This window comes from Scyliorhinus torazame, chromosome 16, assembly GCF_047496885.1.
Source record: "Scyliorhinus torazame isolate Kashiwa2021f chromosome 16, sScyTor2.1, whole genome shotgun sequence".
Classification (NCBI taxonomy): Eukaryota; Metazoa; Chordata; class Chondrichthyes; order Carcharhiniformes; family Scyliorhinidae; genus Scyliorhinus; species Scyliorhinus torazame.
The window spans coordinates 111,130,691-111,150,294 of NC_092722.1; the positions used below are offsets into that span (position 1 = coordinate 111,130,691).

Genomic DNA, 19,604 nt, shown 5'->3' on the forward strand with positions numbered 1-19,604 from the left:
GGGGAGAATTACACCGGATTTTCCCTCACTATCATAACGTGTTGGTATTCTGTTTACACTAATAGTTTTACCTCACCGTTTGCAAGGTTAAAAAATCAAGCCAGTTAAATAACGTTTTGGTTTGATGGGTGGTTTAGTCATTCAGATTGAAAGCATAATGGTTGCAGGCTAACCTTAGTTATATTAGGTCTAACCCAAACAATTTTTGCAGCACCGCCATTGGGGAAGAAACCTCCAGGCCTACTCCCCCTCTCCAAACTGCCGCACGAGCTGCATCTTGCTGATGGTGAAACTCTTTTTTTAAAAATTATATTTATTCAAATTTTTCAACAGATTTTCAACAACCCCCCCCCCCCCCCAACAAAAAGAAAGAAACAAGAACACAACAATCAAAAATTATACAAAAATCATACATTGGATTTCCCCCATATACAATAACCCCCCATATGACATTTAAAAGCACCAATAGGGAAGCCCCCCCCCCCCACCCACCCAAACGCCCCCACCCAAAAGAAACCTCCTCCTCTCCCCTCCCCCCCCGGGGCTGCTGTTGCTGCTGACCTCCTCCTAACGCTCCGCGAGATAGTCTAGGAACGGTTCCCACCGCCTGAGGAACCCCTGCACAGACCCTCGCAAAGCAAACTTTATCCTCTCCAGCTTGATGAACCCTGCCATGTCATTGATCCAAGCTTCCACACTAGGGGGCTTCACATCTTTCCATAATAGCAAAGTCCTCCGCCGGGCTATCAGGGATGCAAAGGCCAGAATACCGGCCTCTTTCGCCTCCTGCACTCCCAGCTCGTCCGTTACCCCAAATAATGCCAACCCCCAGCTCGGCTTGACCCGGGCTTTCACCACCTTGGACGTAGTCCTCGCAAAACCCCTCCAAAACCCATCCAGCGCCAGGCACGACCAGAACATATGGACGTGATTTGCTGGGCTTCCCGAGCACCTCCCACGCCTGTCCTCCACCCCAAACAACCTACTCAACCTCACCCCTGTCATATGCGCTCTGTGAGTAACTTGGAACTGTATTAGGCTGAGCCTGGCACAAGAGGAGGAAGAATTAACCCTACTCAGGGCATCAGCCCACAGACCCTCATCAATCTCCTCCCCAAGCTCCTCCTCCCACTTGCTCTTTAACTCCTCCACCGAGGCCTCCAAAACCCCCCATCCATCCTTCCCGGGATGAACCGGTGATTCTCCCGGATCGGGGACCAAACCGAGGCTCCCACCTCGCCCCTGTGTCGTCTCCACTGCCCTGAGATCTTCAACATCGCCGCCACCACCGGACTCGTGGTGCACCTTGTCGGCGAGAGCGGCAGCGGTGCCGTCGCCAGCGCCCTCAGGCTCATGCCCACACAGGACGCCATCTCTAACCTCTTCCATGCCGCCCTCTCTCCCTCCATTACCCACTTACGGATCATCGCCACATTGGCTGCCCAATAATAGCCGCACAAATTCGGCAGTGCCAGTTCCCCCCCCCTGTCCCTGCTATGCTCCAGAAACACACTCTTCACCCTCGGGGTCTTATTCGCCCACACAAAACCCATGATGCTCCTACTTACCCGTTTGAAAAAGGCCTTGGGGATCATAATGGGAAGGCACTGGAACACAGAGAAACCTCGGGAGGACCGTCATTTTGACGGACTGCACCCTACCCGCTAGTGAGAGTGGCAGCATATCCCATCTTTTAAAATCCTCCTCCATCTGCTCCACCAACCGCGTCGAATTGAGCTTGTGCAGGGCCCCCCAACTCCTAGCTACTTGGATCCCCAGGTACCGAAAGCTCCTTTCCGCCCTCCTCAGCGGTAGCTCATCTATCCCCCTTCCCTGGTCCCTTGAATGCACCACAAAGACTTGCTCTTCCCCACGTTGAGTTTATACCCCGAAAAGTCCCCAAACTCCCTTAGGATCCGCATGACCTCCGCCATCCCCTTCACTGGATCTGCCACATACAGCAACAGGTCGTCAGCATACAACGACACCCGGTGTTCCTCTCCCCCCCCCCCCCCCCCCCCCCGGAGCAGTCCCCTCCATTTCCTGGACTCCCTTAGTACTATGGCCAGAGTCTCAATTGCCAGTGCAAACAACAAGGGGGACAGGGGGCACCCCTGCCTCGTCCCCCAGTACAGCCGGAAATACTCCGACCTCCGCCGATTCGTAGCCACACATGCCACCGGGGCTCTATATAGCAGCCTGACCCAGCTGATGAACCCAAACCCAAACCCAAACCTCCGCAACACTTTCCAAAGATACTCCCACTCCACCCGGTCAAAAGCCTTCTCCGCGTCCATAGCTGCCACTACCTCCGCTTCCCCCTCCACCGGGACAGCACCGTGTTGAAGTCCCCCCCCATTATCAAGCTTCCTACCTCCAGATCCAGAATCCGACCCAGCATGCATTTCATAAATCCGGCATCATCCCAATTCGGGGCATATACGTTCACCAGTACCACACGCGCCCCCTGCAACCTACCGCTCACCATCACATATCGACCTCTATTATCCACTACAATATTCATAATCACATTGCGGAGCCTCCGCACATTTGTATTTAATTGCCTGCCCTTCACAAACCCCGTCTGGTCCTCATGAATCACCCCCGGGACACGGTCCTCAATTCTCATAGCCAGCACCTTTGTCAGCAACTTAGCATCAACATTGATGAGCGAGATCGGTCTATACGACCCACACTGCAGTGGATCCTTGTCCTGCTTCAGGATCAAAGAAATCAGCGCCCTAGACATTGTCGGGGGCAAGGTCCCCCCCCCTCCCTCGCCTTATTGAAAGTCCTCACTAGCACCAGGCCCAGCAGGTCCACGTATTTCCTGTAGAATTCAACCGGGAACCCATCCGGCCCCGGGGCCTTCCCCGCCTGCATGCTCCCCAATCCTTTAACCAGCTCCTCCAGCCCAATCGGCGCCCCCAAACCAGCCACCTCCTCCTCCTCCTCCACCCTCGGGAACCTCAGCTGATCTAAGAATCGTCGCATCCCCTCCTCCCCCGCTGGAGGCTCAGACCTGTACAGATCCCCATAGAAGTTCCTAAAAATACCTTGTTTATTCTCACTGCACTCCGCACTTTATTCCCCCCTCTAACCTTAACTCCACCAATCTCCCTTGCTGCCTCCCTCTTACTAAGCTGGTGTGCCAGCATCCGACTCGCCTTCTCCCCATACTCGTACGTCGTCCCCTGCGCTTTCCTCCACTGTGCCTCTGCTTTCCCTGTGGTAAACAGGTCGAACTCCGTCTGGAGATTCCGTCGCTCCCTGAGTAGCCCCTCCTCCGGGGCCTCCGCATACATCCTGTCCACCCTTAAAATCTTCCCCCCCCACCAACCTCTCACTCCCCTCTCTCCTCCCTGTGGGCCCTAATGAAGATTAGCTCTCCCCTGACCACCGCCTTCAGCGCCTCCCAGACTACCCCCACCTGCACCTCCCCGTTGTCATTGGCCTCCAAATATCTTTCAATGCACCCCCGCACACCACCTCATCCGCCAACAGTCCCACATCAAAGCGCCACATCGGGCACTGGTCCCTCTCCTCCCCCAACTCCAGCTCCACCCAATGCGGGGCGTGGTGCGAGATGGCTATGGCTGAATATTCCGTTCCCTCCACTTTCGGGATTAGCGCCCTACTCAAAATGAAAAAATCTATCCGGGAGTAGGCTCTATGGACGTGGGAAAAGAAGGAAAATTCCCTGGCCAGCGGCCTGACAAACCTCCATGGGTCCACTCCCCCCATCTGGTCCATAAACCCCCCCGAGCACCTTGGCCGCAGCCGGCCTCTTACCCGTCCTCTTACCCGTCCTGGACCTAGAGCGATCCAGTGCTGGGTCCAGCACCGTGTTGAAGTCCCCCCCCATTATCAAGCTTCCTACCTCCAGATCCGGAATCCGACCCAGCATGCGTTTCATAAATCCGGCATCATCCTAATTCCGGGCATATACGTTCACCAGTACCACCCGCACCCCCTGTAACCTACCGCTCACCATCACATATCGACCTCTATGATCCACTGCAATATTCATTGCCTCAAACAACACCCGCTTCCCCACCAGTATTGCAACCCCTCTATTCGCATCCAGCCCTGAATGGAAGACCTGCCCTACCCATCCCTTTCTCAGCCTAACCTGATCTGCCACCTTCAGATGCGTCTCCTGGAGCATAACCACAGCTGCCTTCAGTCCCTTTAAGTGCGCGGACACCCGGGCCCTCTTGACCGGCCCGTTCAGGCCCCTCACATTCCAAGTTATCAGCCGGATTGGGGGCTACTCGCCCCCCCTCCCTCCCTGCCGACTAGCCATCTCCTTTTCTAGGCCAGCCACGTGCCCGCGCCTCCCGCACCCTCCAGTCCCTCAGGTGGCGGACCCCCGCCCCGACCACCTCTCCAACTTCCAGCTCCCCTTTGGCCAATGCAGCAGCAACCCTGTTCCCCCCCCTCCCCCCGCTAGATCCACATCTAGCCATTTTGCTCCCCCCATAACACCCCCGTAAGTCAGCTGACTCCTGCTGACCCCGGCCTCTCCCGCCATTCCATCGACCTCCCAGTGTGAGAATCCCCCCTCCCCTTGGCAGTCAGTGTGCGCTCCTCTCCAACACCGCCCCCCTGGCCCCACCCCCGTCCTTCCCTAACGCGGGAAAAAGCCCGCGCTTTCCTGAGCTGGCCCCGCCCCCTCTGGCGCAGCTCCTTTTTGCGGCCTTACCCCAACTCCCCATCCCCGGGCCTCCACCCCCCCTCTTCCTCAGTGGGGGCCTGCCCCTCCAACACCGACGCCCACACTCTCCCACAGCCCCCACATCAAATCCATTCACCCATCCCCACCCAGCACTCAAACCAAAAGAACATTCCCCAAACGTAATAAACACAGTGAACACAGTAAACATCCCCCCACGACAAACCCTCAATTTGAGTCCAACTTTTCAGTCCGTATGAAGCTCCATGCCTCATCGGGCGTTTCAAAATAGTGGTGCCGATCTTGGAACGTGACCCACAATTACGCTGGCTGCAGCATCCCGAACTTCACCCCCTTCAGATGGAGCACCGCCTTAGCCCGATTGAAACCAGCTCTCCTCTTAGCCACCTCCGCACTCCAGTCTTGGTAAATTCAGATCTCCGTGTTCTCCCACCTGCTGCTCCGCTCTTTTTTGGCCCATCTCAGGACACGCTCTCTGTCCATAAAGCGGTGGAACCTCACCACTACAGCCCTTGGCGGCTCGTTGGCTTTGGGTCTCCTTGCCAGGACCCGATGAGCCCATCCAGCACCAGGGGCCTCAGGAAAGCTCCCGCGCCCATCAGCGAATTGAGCATCGTGCTCATATATGCCCCAGCATCGGGCCCCTCCACTCCTCCAGGGACACCCAGAATCCGAAGATTCTTCCTCCTCGACCTATTCTCCAGGTCCTCGAATTTTTCCGCCCACCTCTTGTGCAGCGCCTCATGTGCCTCCACCTTCACCGCCAGGCCCAAGATCTCATCCTCGTTCTCCGAGGCTTTTTGCCGCACCTCCCGGATCGCCGCCCCTTGGGCCTTCTGGGTTTCCACAAGCTTCTCAATTGCCACCTTCATTGGCGCCAGCATTTCTGTCTTCAGCTCCTCAAAGCAGCGTTTAAGAAACTCCTGCTGCTCCTGCGACCACTGCGCCCATGCTGCTTGGTCTCCACCCGTCGCCATCTTGCTTTTCCTCTCACGACCTCTCCCGCTCCCTACCCTTCCCTCTTGCTGCTGACCCTCTGACTTGTGACCTCTACTATTTGCTGAGGGTTCGGTAGAGGGAAGTGGCGAGCATACGATTGTCCCAGCTCAGCACTTCCATACCTTTGGGAGATGGACCTTGACAACCTGAGAACTCCGGGTTCGATCTGATCTGGATCTGGGCCTTCAGTGGAAACGTGGGTTCAGGATAAGGAGGCGGCGAGCCTGGGAGTCAGGGGGGGAGCGGGAGCTTCGGTAAGTGCAAGCACCAACTAGAGGGTGGGTTAGGGAGCGAGAGAGACCACTCCAAAATGGAGCCAATCAGGTCACATGGCCATACGCCAGGCCAGCGGGAAGCAACTTTAAAACAAATCTCATGATGCTAACTGAAAATACAGGTCCCATGAACTGACTGATTCTAAAGCAAAATAACCAGATGGGGACTTACAGTAGCCAGATTCACATTCTCACCATTCTCTGGCTAAAGACATTTCTCTTGGATTTTCTGTTAGATTTATTTGTGATTATCTTGAAGCTCCGAACATGGGAACAGATTTAGGCCATTTAACCCTTTGAATTAGGTCCACCATTAAATGAGATTGTGGTGGTTCTGTGGCCTGATTCCATATACCCACCTTTGCCCCATATTCCTGAACAAATTTGGGAACAAAAGCCTCAGATTTAAAATTAACAAATAATCTAGCACCGGATGTCATTTGCAGAAGTGAATTCCAAACCTTTCCCCACCTCTTGTGTGTTGAAGTGTTTCCGAATTTCACTCCCGAAGAGGTCTGCCGCTTAGGTTTTAGAGAATTCCCTTTAGTTCTGTCTACTTTATTTGTCTCCCTGAACTCTGATCAAATCACCCCTTTAGGAAAGCCAACCCTGGTTTGTATAATCTCTTCTCATGATTTATCCCTTGGGTCAGGATTTTCCGCACATCCGGCCGTGTGGTTCGCGGTGCCGGCCCACCATTGGCCGGTGGCAGGATCTCCTGGTCCCGCCTTTTTCACCAGGAAACCCACGGCAGGGATGCTCTGTCAGTGAGACTGGAAGATCAGCTGGAACATTATGGCCTTAAGAAGCCAGATATCATTTTGGTAAATCTAGGCAGTGCTCCCCCTGAGACCAGTATGTCAGTCCAAGATGTGGGCCGGGATTCTCGGAGCCCGCGCCGGGTCAGAGAATCGCTGGGAGGCGCGGGAATCCCGCCACGTCGCTCCGATGCCGGGTCCCCGGAGAATCGGTGGCAATCGCGCCCACACGGTCGCCTCGGCACCGGTCGGACGCAGTTGAAAGCGGCCCCTGCAGTGATTCACTGTGCTTGATGGGCCGAGTGCCCACCAAGTGCCACTGGCGTGGTTCACATGTGGTCCCACCCGGCGGGATCGTGGCGTTCTGGCCGTCCTGGTGAGGTGGCAGGGGATCCGACTCCGGGGGGAGAGGCCTCCACGGTGACCAGGCCCGTGATCGGGGTCTACCGATCGGCGGGCGCGCTCATTCTGGGGGGCGTATGTTCCTCCGCGCTGGGCCTCTGCCTCCACCATGTTGCACGGGGCCGGCGAGGAGACGGCAACCATGCACGGTAGGGCAGCACGGTAGCATTGTGGTTAGCACAATTGCTTCACAGCTCCAGTGTCCCAGGTTCGATTCCGGCTTGGGTCACTGTCTGTGCGGAGTCTGCACATCCTCCCCGCGTGTGCGTGGGTTTCCTCCGGGTGCTCCGGTTTCCTCCCACAGTCCAAAGATGTGTAGGTTAGGCGGATTGGCCATGATAAATTGCCCTTGGTGTCCAAAATTGCCCTTAGTGTTGGGTGGAGTTACTGGGTTATGGGGATAGGGTGGAGGTGTTGACCTTGGGTAGGGTGCTCTTTCCAAGAGCCGGTGCAGACTCGATGGGCCGAATGGCCTCCTTCTGCACTGTAAATTCTATGATCTATGCGCCGGCGCAGAGACGGCCGTCGCGCACATGCGCGGACCTGCGCCATCCATCCCGCGTATGGCTGTAGAGGGCTGGCTTTCGGCGCCGGAGCAGCACAGTGCATTCCGTCACCGTTCTAGCCCCCTGATATCCGGGGAATAACTGGGCTGGGAGGCCTGTTGACGCCGGCGTACACCACTCCGGTGTTGACACCGGCGTCAACACTTGGCCGGGATTTCGGAGAATCTCGGCTGTGGTGCCTGGCACTGAACACCGTACTCTCGGTGTGGTCTAACTAGGACTTTGTATATGAAGCACGACTTTAAACCCTTTGTATTCTATTGCTCTTGACATAAAGTCCAGAAGATTTCACTTCCACTGAGGTTTACAGATCATGGCTGTTGAAAGGCTCCCATTAGTTGAGGTACAAGGACTAGGGTGCAACAGATTAAGGCTTTGGGAAGAGATGCTATGCGAGATGTGAGGGTGAAACTTTGTCACGCAGTGAACTGTGCCCTGGAACTCTCAGCCTAAGTGGAGACGATGATAACTTCAAAAGGAAATTGGACAGCCTCTTGAGGGGGGGAGCGACTTTGGGGGTGTGGACATGGAATAGGGAATGGAACTGGCTGGTTTGCTCAACAGAGAGTCAGCATGGGCTCGATGGACTGAATGGTCTCCTTCTGTGGCCATCTTAACTCTGTGATATTGTAACTTATTCCAATAGCCTTTCAGGTTGTTTATTGTATCTATTCGTGACACCTTGGTAATCTATATACTTGGAGCCCCTGTCCCACCCCAATGACTGTATCCTTAGATCTCCACTCTTAATAGCTTTTCACCAAGTGGAAAGTTCCCCATTCTGCTCTTTTTTATGAACCTTGTAACAAATTTGCATAATCTTAAAGACCTTTGGGTCACCCCAGCCACTATTCCAAAGAAAAGAGCTCCTGCCTATTCCAAGTGGAATTACAGGGAGCGAAGCCTAAGTTATAAACTAGGAAATCCGGATTCGGAGCAGTGTGTAATAGATGATTAAAATCCTGTGGGGAACTGTTCTTTAATCGTGCTTGCGGAAGCAAAATTGATTGGAAGTTCTGCATCAAAAATAAACGCTTTGTGAGCCTTATTATTCAGTGTATTCTGAATTTCTGACAGAAGCATACTTAAAATAGTACTGAAGTGCAGAATATGAACCTATCTCAGTAGAATGGAAGAGGGAATTTGTGAGGGATAGGATAATGGCCGAATAGTGAGGTGAGCAATGTGGACAGTGCATCTGTGCAGGGGGCGCTGTGGAACAGAGTGCTGTGTATCGAAAGAGAAAGGATGATATCACTATCGTACCCTTCAAGGCCTCTGGATATCCCAAAGTGCTCACAATTAATGAAGTACTTGGCGAAGTGTCATCACTGTAATGTGGGAAATACACCGGTTTATTTGTGCACACTGTCCAAAAAATATGGTATGACTAGAATAATTTTGGTTCAGAATGCTGAGAAGACCTGCCTTGCTATTTTTCAACATTATCCGCAATGGCTTCACTTCCCTTATCGTTCTGTCTGGATACACCCCCCCCCCCCCTAAACGATTTGTCCTTGGCCCCCTCCTGTTTTTTGTCTACTTTCTGTCTCTGGGTGACGTCATTCAGGTTCCCCACATGCGCACACTGACAACACCCAGATCTACCTCACCACCACCTCCCGCCATTTCCACTCCCTCTGGTTTGTCATGTCACTTGTCTTGGAAGCACCGCCTTTCGGACGAGGCACCAAATGATGCCTGTTCTCTGAGGTAGATGTAAAAGAACTACACTGCACTAGCTTGAAGAAGTTCCCCGGTGACCTGGCCCAGGTTCATTCTATCAGCTGGCATGCTGAGAACGGATCATCTGGCCAATTCTATACCTTGATGACGGTGGGGTCTAGCTGTGCACAAATTATCTGCCACCCTGTCTCCTCCACGGATGGTGACTACACCTTCAAAATACTTGATCAACTGTAAAATATTTTTGGAGGTTGTGAAAAGTGAAAACTATTTTGATGTCCAACAAATCTGATGTTAGCTGACAGAATAAATGTGGGCCTGACTGCCAGATTAAACTCCTCTGCTCTTCAAAGAGTGCCATAGGCTCTTTGACGTCCATGTCAGAGGGCAGACGGGGTCTCGGTTTAGTGTCTCCTTCACAAGATGGCATTTCGGGACAATTAAGTGGCATGACAAATCATTAGTTTATGGAATGTAGGCGTCACCGGCTAGTCCAGCACTTATTCCCCATCTCATAGTTTCCCTTGAGAAGATGGTGGTGAGCTGCTTTCTTGAACCACTGCAGTCCCTAAGGTGTGCGTACACCCACAGTGCTGTTAGGAATTCCAGGATTTTGACCCAGTGACAGTGTGTTCCCAGGTATCAGCTGCCATTGCCCTTCCAGATGGGTACCGGTTGTGGGTTTGGAAGCTGCTGTGTGAGGATCTTGGTGAGTTCCTGCAGTGCATCGTGTAGATGTATACACTACTGCCATTGTGAATCAATGGTGGATGGAGTGAATCCATGTGGATGGGGTGCCAGTCAAGAGGGCTGCTTTGTCTTGGATGGTGTTGAGTTTCGTGAGTGTTGTTGGAGCCGCATTCATCCAGGCAAGTGGAAAGTATTACATTATACTCCTTACTTCTGTCTTGTAGATGGTAATCAGGAGGTGAGTTACTCAGCGCAGGATTCATAGCCTCTGACCTGCTCTTGTAGCCTCAGTATTTTTATGGCCGGTTTCACTCACTTGGCTGGATGGCTAGTTTGTGAGGCAGAGCAAGGCCAGCAGCGTGGTTCAATATCTGTACCGGCTGAGGTTATACATGAAGGCTCTGCCTCCCAAACCTTACCCCTCTCCCGAGGTGTGATGATCCTCAGGTTAAATCACCACCAGTCAGCTCTCCCCCTCAAAGCAGAAAGCAGCTTATGGCCGTCTGGGACTATGGCCCCATTATCTTTACCTTATTTATATGGCTAGTCCAGCCAGTTTCTGGTCAATGGTAACCCTCAGGATGTTGATAGTGGGGGATTCAGCGATGGTGATGTCGGTAATGTCATTAAATGTTAAGTGGCAATGTTTAGATTCCCTCTTGTTGGAGATGGTCATTGCCTGGCACTTGTGTGGCGTGAATGTTACTTGCCACTTGCAAGACCAAGTCTGGATATTGTCCAGGTCTTGCTGCATTTGGATATAGACTGCTTCAAAATCTGGGGCGGGATTCTGCGGCAATTGGTGGGGCGGGCAACTCTGCCGCGAAGGAGTGGCATGAACCACTCTGGCGTCGGGCCGCCCACTCCGGCCGGTGCGGTAGGGGCTTGGCGCCACGCCAACCGGTGCCGAAGGGCCTCTTCCGGCCGGCACGAGTTGGCGCATGCGCGGGAGTACCAGCGTATGCTACCGTCATCCCAGCGCATGCGCAGGGGGAGTTCATCTCTGCGTCGGCCACCGCGGAGGTCCGCAGCAGCAGACGCGGCGGGATAGAGTGCCCCCAATGCACAGGCCCGCCCGCGGATCGGTGGGCCCCAATCGCGGGCCAGGCCACCGTGGGGGCACCTCCCGGGGCCAGATGGCCCCCCCCCCCCCCGAGGACCCCGGAGGCCATGCGCGCAGCCAGGTCCCGCCGGTAAGTGCCTGTTGTAATTTACGTCGGTGGGACTAAAACAGGTGGCCAATCGGCCCATCGCGGGCCGGAGAATCGCCGGGGGGGGGGGGGGCCGCTGCCAGCGGCCACCGACCGGCGCGGCGCAATTCCCACCCGCGTCAAATCCCCGGCGTCGGAGAATTCGGCAGCCAGCGCGGGCGGGATTCACGCCCCCTGATATTACAGGCCAGGGTTTAGAGAACACCAGAGTATACCATGGAGTTCACCTGACCTACAACATTTAATAGATTTTGGCTGTGAGGAGCACAAAGGCCCACTTTCCAGGTGTTATGCAACAGAGATCTTAAGTATTTTTAAACAAAACAATGTTTATTCTATAAACCCAGTTAACATTTTATAAACACACAGTAAACAGGGATCAGTGCTGGAACCACCGCTCTTCACAATTTACATTAACAATTTGGACTTTGGAATCAAAAATGATTTCTAAATTCATAGATAACACCAAATTGGAGAAATAGTCAATACTGAGGAGTCCTGCAACTAAATCACAAGAGGCCATTAATAAACTTGCAGAATGGGAAAATAATTGGTTAAATGAAGCTGAACACAGATAATTGTGAAGTCGTATAGTTTGGTAAGAAGAATGGGAGGTGACTTATTTCTTGGAAGGTGTGAATCTATGTGGGGTCGAGAAACAAAAGGACCGCAGAGGACAAATATACCAATCACTAAGAGGTACAATATAGAACAGCAAGACCATTAAAACCAAAGTAAAACAAGTTATGGGCTTTGTTTCCAGAGGGATGGAATAAAAAATTAGAGAAGCTAAACTTATATTGAACCTTGGTTAAATCACACTTCAGAATACTTCATGCAGTTCTGGCCACCAAGGATATTGAGATACTGAAGAGGATGCAGAGAACATTTATGACGATGACACCAGAAATATGTGGATATGATTATCAGAAAAGCACCAGATCAGGTGCTATGTCTAATCTTGCCAGCTTGGATCTGGTATGTCCCTTGTTTGGGAAGCATGAATTGAATTCGATTGTTTTTTGGAACAAACAAAGAGATGGATTAGGGGCTTGCCCTGTCCACTGCACTGACTTTGTAACTCTGAGAAAGGAATACATTATTTCAAAATTCAACAGTCTGAGTCTCTTTTTTTGTTTCTCTTGAAAAATGAAGGCTGAGGGGTGATCGAGTTGAGGTCTTTAAACTTATGGAAGGTTTTGATAGACTGGATACAGAGAGACTGTTTCCTCTGAGAATCATAGCGGTTTACAGCACAGAAAGAGGCCCTTCGGCCCATCGTGTCTGCACCGGCCAGCAAGCACCTATCTACTCTAATCCCATTTCCCAGCACTTGGTCTGTAAACTTGTAAGCTATGGCATTTCAGCTGCTCATTTAAATGTTTCTTAAATGTTGTGAGGGTTCCCCCTTGAGGCCACCCTTTCAGGCAGTGAGTTCCATATTCCCACCACCCTCTAGATGAAGAAATATTTCCACAAATCCCCTCTAAATCTCCTGCCTCTTAACCTTATTTCCAAGCCCTCCGGTTATTGTCCTCACTACTAAGGGGAATGGCTTCTTCCTATCTACGTCCTTCATAATTTTGTGCACCTCATTGTTCGGAAAAGTGTAATTAGAGGTCATCGAAATAGGATAGTCATGAAGAAACCCAATAGGGAATTCCGGATAAACTCCTTCATCCAAGGAGTAGTGAGAATGTGGAGCCCTCTACCACTGGGAATGGTTGAAGGGATTAGTATAGATGCGTTTAAGGAATAACTAGACCAGAATAATCCAGGAGAAGGGAATAGAGGATAACTGGTATGGATTGGTCGGGCTGAGCGACCTGTTTCTATTGTAAGGGCCCTTTTACTTTGTCGTCATAATTTTTCATCTATGGATATTTAATGGACATATACCTTTAAGTCAGGCAGAGGAAGTGAGGAACTTAAAAAGTTGCAAAATGGTACACTGTGCGATGGAGCTTTAGCTTTTGAAGAGAAAAACTCAGACTTTCTCGGACCCGAGAGATCGGAGGGATTTGGTTCGATTGGTTGGCTGGTATCCAATGAATTGGCCAAAAGCAGTATTCTGCCCAGTGGCAGTCAGTGATTGGGTCCTATCTGTGTGGACATAATTTTCAGAGATCCCAGGAATCGACAGTCAGATCCTGGGTGCACAGAGGAAAAGCTGTGAGCTGCTGTGTGTGTCTCTCTCTCTTTCTCCATAAATGTGCCTATCTGCTATTTTCTGAGCCTGCAGAGATGCTTTGAGACCAGGCTGAATCTACAGTTAAAAACCATTACAAACTGAAAGCAAAAACCTCCAACTGAAGGTCTAGACTGAAGAAAGGTGTACGGGAAACATCCATTTGAAAAGACACTATCATCCTTTTTTATTTTTCTTCACACCCCTCTTTCCCCTCTGTGTTTGGGTGTCTTGTGTGTGTGTGTAGAGGGTGCGGGTGAGTTAAAGAGGGGGGATTAGGAATTAGATAATAGTTAAGCAGCTGTATTTGCTGCATATTTAATTATAGTTGCTGTTATTAATAAAAATTAATTGTGTTTAAACTTACAAACGGGGTGACTGTATTGGCACTCAAAGACCAGAGGCGTCATTCTCCGACCCCCCAGAGGGTCGGAGAATGGCCGTTGGCCGCCGTGAATCCCGCCCCCGCCGGTTGCCGAAGTCTCCGAAGGGAGAAAAGTCGGCGGGGCGTTAATGGCGCCGCTGCCGCGGAGAATGTCACGGGTCTGCGCAAGGCAGCCGATTTTCGGCCTGCCGATATTCTCCCTTCCGGATGGGCCGAAGTCCCGTCGACGTGATGACCGTTCACGTCGACGTGAATCAAACCTCCTTTTCATCGGCGTGACCCGGTGCTCCAGGCTCACGCTGACCAGCGTGGAGGTGAGTGATGGCCTGGGGGGTTGGCTCTGGGCAGGCAATGGCGTGGCCGCAGTCTGATTGCGTGAGGAGAGGTGTGTCTCGGGTTGTGTGTGTGTGTGTGTGTGTGCGGGGGGGGGGTTTTAGAGTAGCTGGGCTCCGGGGCAGTGCCGGGAGGGGGCCCGTGCTGGGGTGGAGGTTGGAGGGGGTCCGTGCTGGGGTGGAGGTTGGGGGGGTCCGTGCCGGGGTGGAGGTTGGGGGGGGGGGTCCGTGCTGGGGTGGAGGTTGGGGCGGGGTCCGTGCTGGGGTGGAGGTTGGGGGGTGGTCCGTGCCGGGGTGGAGGTTGGGGGGGGGTCCGTGCTGGGTGGAGGATGGGGGGGGGGTCCGTGCCGGGGTGGAGGATGGGGGGGGGTCCGTTGCCGGGGTGGAGGTTGGGGGGGGTCCGTGCTGGGGTGGAGGATGGGGGGGGGTCCGTGCCAGGGTGGAGGTTGGGGGGGTCCGTGCCGGGGTGGAGGTTGGGGGGGGTCCGTGCCGGGGTGGAGGTTGGGGTGGGTCCGTGCCGGGGTGGAGGTTGGGGGGGGGGTCCGTGCCGGGGTGGAGGTTGGGGGGGGGTCCGTGCCGGGGTGGAGGTTGGGGGGGGGTCCGTGCTGGGGTGGAGGTTGGGGGGGGGGGGGTCCGTGCCGTGCCGGGGTGGAGGTTTGGGGGGGGAGGTCCGTGCTGGGGTGGAGGTTGGGGGGGGGGTCCGTGCTGGGGTGGAGGTTGGGGGGGGGTCCGTGCTGGGTGGAGGTTGGGGGGGGGTCCATGCCGTGCGGGGTGGAGGTTGGGGGTTGGGGGGGGGGGTCCGTGCTGGGGTGGAGGTTGGGGGGGGTCCGTGCTGGGTGGAGAGTAGGGGGGGTCCGTGCCGGGGTGGAGGTTGGGGGGTGTCATGCTGGGGTGGAGGTTGGGGGGGGTCCATGCTGGGGTGGAGGTTGGGGGGGGTCCGTGCCGTGCCGGGGTGGAGGTTGGGGGGGGGGGGGTTCCGTGCTGGGGTGGAGGTTGGGGGGGGGTCCGTGCCGGGGTGTAGGTTGGGGGGGGGGTCCGTGCTGGGGGTGGAGGTTCGGGGGGGGGGGTCCGTGCCGTGCCGGGGTGGAGGTTGGGGTTGGGGGGGGGGCGTCCGTGCTGGGGTGGAGGTTGGGGGGGGGGGTCCGTGCCGGGGTGAAGGTTGGGGGGGGGGAACCGTGCTGGGGTGGAGGGTAGGGGGGGGTCCGTGCCGGGGTGGAGGTTGGGGGGGGGGGTCCGTGCTGGGGTGGAGGTTGGGGGGGGGGGGTCCGTGCCGAGGAGGGGGATGGGAGGGCAAATGAGTTGGTCCACCTTGCCAGGTGCCAGCCTCCAACAGTTGGACCCATGCGGTCCATGCCACCTGGCTGGGGGGAGGAGGGGATATGGGCAATGATGACATGTCGTTGTTCCCTCCCGCCCCCCCCCCCCCCCCCCCCCCCCCCCCCCCCCAACCAGGCCCGTCATGTTTTCAGATCATCCAGCGATGTAGGCTGCCGTGGTGGCAGCCGCTCATGTCTATGTTGCCCTGGATGAGGAGGAGGAGGAGGAGGAGCGTGCCAGAGAGGCGGCGCAGGCTGCCGCAGAGGGGCAGGTGGCAGCCGCCCAGGCTGGAGGGACACCTCACCGACAGGACGAGGAGGGGGAGGAGGACGTCGCGGCCCCACAGCAACGGAGACACCCGAGGGCGCCCCGTGTGTACCGGCCCCGGCAGTCATACCAGGACCTCACGGACCGGGAATGCAGGAGGAGACTCCGGATGAGCCGGGAAACCGTGGCACATATCTGCCACCTGCTGGCACACCTGTCACCGCGTGGCACTGGCGGGGGACACCCTCTCCCCGTGTCCGTCAAGGTTACGGTGGCCCTGAACTTTTATGCAACGGGGTCATTCCAGGCACCGAGTGGGGACCTGTCCGGCATATCGCAGACATCGGTGCATCTGGGCAGTGACAGATGCCCTATATGCCATGGCGCACCGCTACATCCGCTTCCCCGTGGACCGGGCCAGCCAAGATGCCCGGGCCGTGGGCTTCTCTGCTGTTGCCGGGTTCCCCATGGTCCAGGGCGGCGATCGATGGGATGCACGTCGCCGTGCGGCCACCTGCAGATAACAGGGCCGTGTTCACTAATAGGAAGGGGACCTATTCGATGAACGTACAGGTGGTCTGCGACCACCGCATGATGATCCTGCACGTCTGCACCCGTCACCCAGGCAGTGTACATGACTCATTCGTGTTGTCGCGGTCATCCATCCCGGCATGTACGAGGGACGCCATCCCGGCTGAGGGGCTGGTTGCTGGGCGACAGGGGCTACCCATTGCGATCGTGGCTGATGACGCCTATACGGAGGCCACGCAATGAGGCGGAGAACCGCTACAATGATGCCCATGTAGCGACAAGGGGAGTGATCGAGAGGTGCTTTGGCGTGCTGAAGATGCGTTTCAGGTGCCTGGACCTCTCTGGGGGCGCCCTCCAGTATTGGTCAGATAGGGTCGGCCGCATCATTGTGGTGTGCTGCGTCCTGCACAACATAGCCCAGCAGAGGGGCGATGTGCCGCAGGCAGATGAGGGCGGAGTGGAGGAGCAGCAGGAAGAGGCCCAGTCCTCCCCAGATGAGGGGGATGGGGGCAATGGTCAGGGCAGATGGGGTAGACACAGGCGGGTGGCTGTCCACCGTTACCGGCTGGCCCAGCGGGCACGGGACAGACTGATAGACGCCCGCTTCACTGACTAGATGGGCGTGGGAATCGGGTAATATGGCCACAGACCGCACACCATGGCAACAGCCGACCACCCACACCCCCCACCCATCCACCCACCCAGCACCCTCACCCCCCTCCCCAACCCCACCCACCCCACCCGCATGCACACCCCCCCCCACCCCCCATTGCCGATCCACCTGCGGCATAACGGGCCGGGCTCTCACAGTTGCGGGTGGACGCGTGTCTATCGCAGGCCATGGAGGATGGTGACAACCCGCCCTGCAATGAGCTCCTGGCTCTACATCGTTGGACTATGTCTGACCCATGGCCACAGTACCACCATCCACCCGGACCATCCCTGCATGCGGCTGTGACACTGCAGCGCACGGTCCCGTCCTCTGCCCGGGGGATGTTGATGGCGGCCCAGGGGGAAGGGGGCAGACTCACCTGGGGCTGAGGTAAGACCACCCCTCACACACACACTTGCGCTCAACGTACATGACACCCCCGCACACTTTGGACAGAGCACAAAGGCAGCTTCGGTAGGTGTAACATTGACTTTAATAACCAAAGGAGTTCATGCACGTGCCCTAGCCCCTAAAACTCATCTGTGCCCTGCACCCGTGCCAACTTACTCAGTGTCTAATTGTTTGGCCTTACGGGCCCTTTGACTACGTCTACGTGGTTCCCTTGACGGTACAGCAGAACTGGAGGTGGACTCCTGTGATTCCTGCCCTCTGACACTGGATCCCTTTGGCGGCCGTTTCCTGGGGCGTCCTGGCCTAGATGGGCCAGGCTGCGGCCCGGGCGACTGGGATGGCGAGCTGCCAGCCTGTCCTGCCAGTTGCCCACCCGATGCACCTGGGACGGAAGGGGGGGAGTCCGAGGTGTCGCGGTGTACCGGGACCTCCAGAGGAAGCCGGGACGGACCACACCACCTCCTCCTCCCTCGGGGTGCCCGATGGCCCCCAGGCCTCTACATGGGTGGGGGATGCGAACGGACTGGCCATCCAATGCCCCCCCGACATCTGGCGCTGCCAGTCCTGGAGGCCCGTGCTGGTATCGACAGGGGTCTGCAGGTTTGCAGCCATGGAGCCCAGGGGGTTGGCAAACCCTGTCTGTGACAGTGCGACGCTGGCTCGCACATGGCCACTGGCGCCGATGCCCTCAGCGATGGCCTGCTGAGACTGGGCCATGGCCTGCTGAGACTGGGCCATGGCCTGCAGAGACTGGGCTATGGCATTGAGCGCCTCTGCCATCTGGCGCTGGCACTGGCTCATGGCCATCTGTGAGAGGGCAGCCATTTCTTGGGCCACAGACGCCGCCTGCACGGAAGGCCCCAGGCCTCGCAAACCGTTCCCCATGTCTGACACCGTCGCACCCATTGCCTCCACCGCGGACGCCACCTGTGCGGTGTCAGCCTGGGTGACACGCATGACCGGCACCACTCCCAGCTCCTGGACGCGGGTGGACTCCTCCACCTGCGACCGCAGCCGCCGCAAGCCGCCCGTCACCCTCTTCGCTCGTCTCCGGGTCGGTGGTTGCATCGGATCTATGTGTGGGTGTGGTAACTGCAGGAACCCGGGATCCATCTGGGCGGCAGATGTTCGCTTGGGCTGGGCTGCCTTCCGACCGCCCGGTCCCTCTGCTGCTCCTACCTCCACCTGCTGTACCGGGACGGCTGTGTTGTGCGCACCAGTGAGTGTACCAGATGCCTCATCACTAAAGTGCCCAACCGTGGTGAGTGTTTCTGCGATGGTGGAGGGTGTTGGTGACAGCAGTGGCGTTGTGTCGTGCTCTTCGTCCCACTCTGAGTCCATGGCACTTTGGGGTGGGGGTTCGTCTCCACCCATCCACTCTGAGTCACTGTCCGGTATTTCGTCTTCCTGGGTAGGGGTGTCCCGGGTAGGGGTGTCCCGGGTAGGGGTGTCCCGGGTAGGGGTGTCCCGGGTAGGGGTGTCCCGGGTAGGGGTGTCCCGGGTAGTGGTGTCCTGGGTAGTGGTGTCCTGGCTCGGATGTGACGGGGGCCTGTGGCTGCCCCCCTCATCGCTGGGTGGTCGCTCCCGCACGTGACGGGGGTGTCGTCTCCCTGTTGCTCCAGGTCTCTCCGTCTCCCGTGGTCTCCGAGGGGCATCCTGCGGGCGTCGCATGCTGGAGGGTGCGGGTCTCTCCGTCTCCCGTGGTCTCCGAGGGGCATCCTGCGGGCGTCGCATGCTGGAGGGTGCGGGTCTCTCCGTCTCCTGTGGTCTCCGAGGGGCATCCTGCGGGCGTCGCATGCTGGAGGGTGCGGGTCTCTCCGTCTCCTGTGGTCTCCGAGGGGCATCCTGCGGGCGTAGCATGCTGGAGGGTGCGGGTCTCTCCGTCTCCTGTGGTCTCCGAGGGGCATCCTGCGGGCGGTCTGCATCTGCGGGGATGGGTGCCTGGACGTTTGGTCCTGCGATACACAATGAAGCATGCATGGTTAGACATCAGGCAGTGATCAGGTGATACGGGGCAGGGGGATATAGGGGAGGGGGGATATGGGGACGGGCTGTCGGTGGCTCACTCGCTAGTACGCCCCCGACCTCTGCATCAGCAACCTCCCGGTCCTCAGGTCCGCCAGCCAGTTCCAGGGCCCTTTCCTCGTGTACGGTCAGTGGCCTCTCATCAGCGGGCCCTCCTCCAGTCCTCACATGCTCCCTATTGTTGTGTGCGCGCTTCTCCTGTGGGGGGGGGGG

General features: G+C 56.3%; 1 protein-coding gene across 3 annotated transcripts in view; it reads left to right on the top strand.

The window, feature by feature from the left end:
- The window catches only part of ank3b (ankyrin 3b), a 1,101,178-nt gene that overhangs the window by 433,355 nt on the left and 648,219 nt on the right, over positions 1–19,604 (top strand). The window lies entirely within an intron of this gene.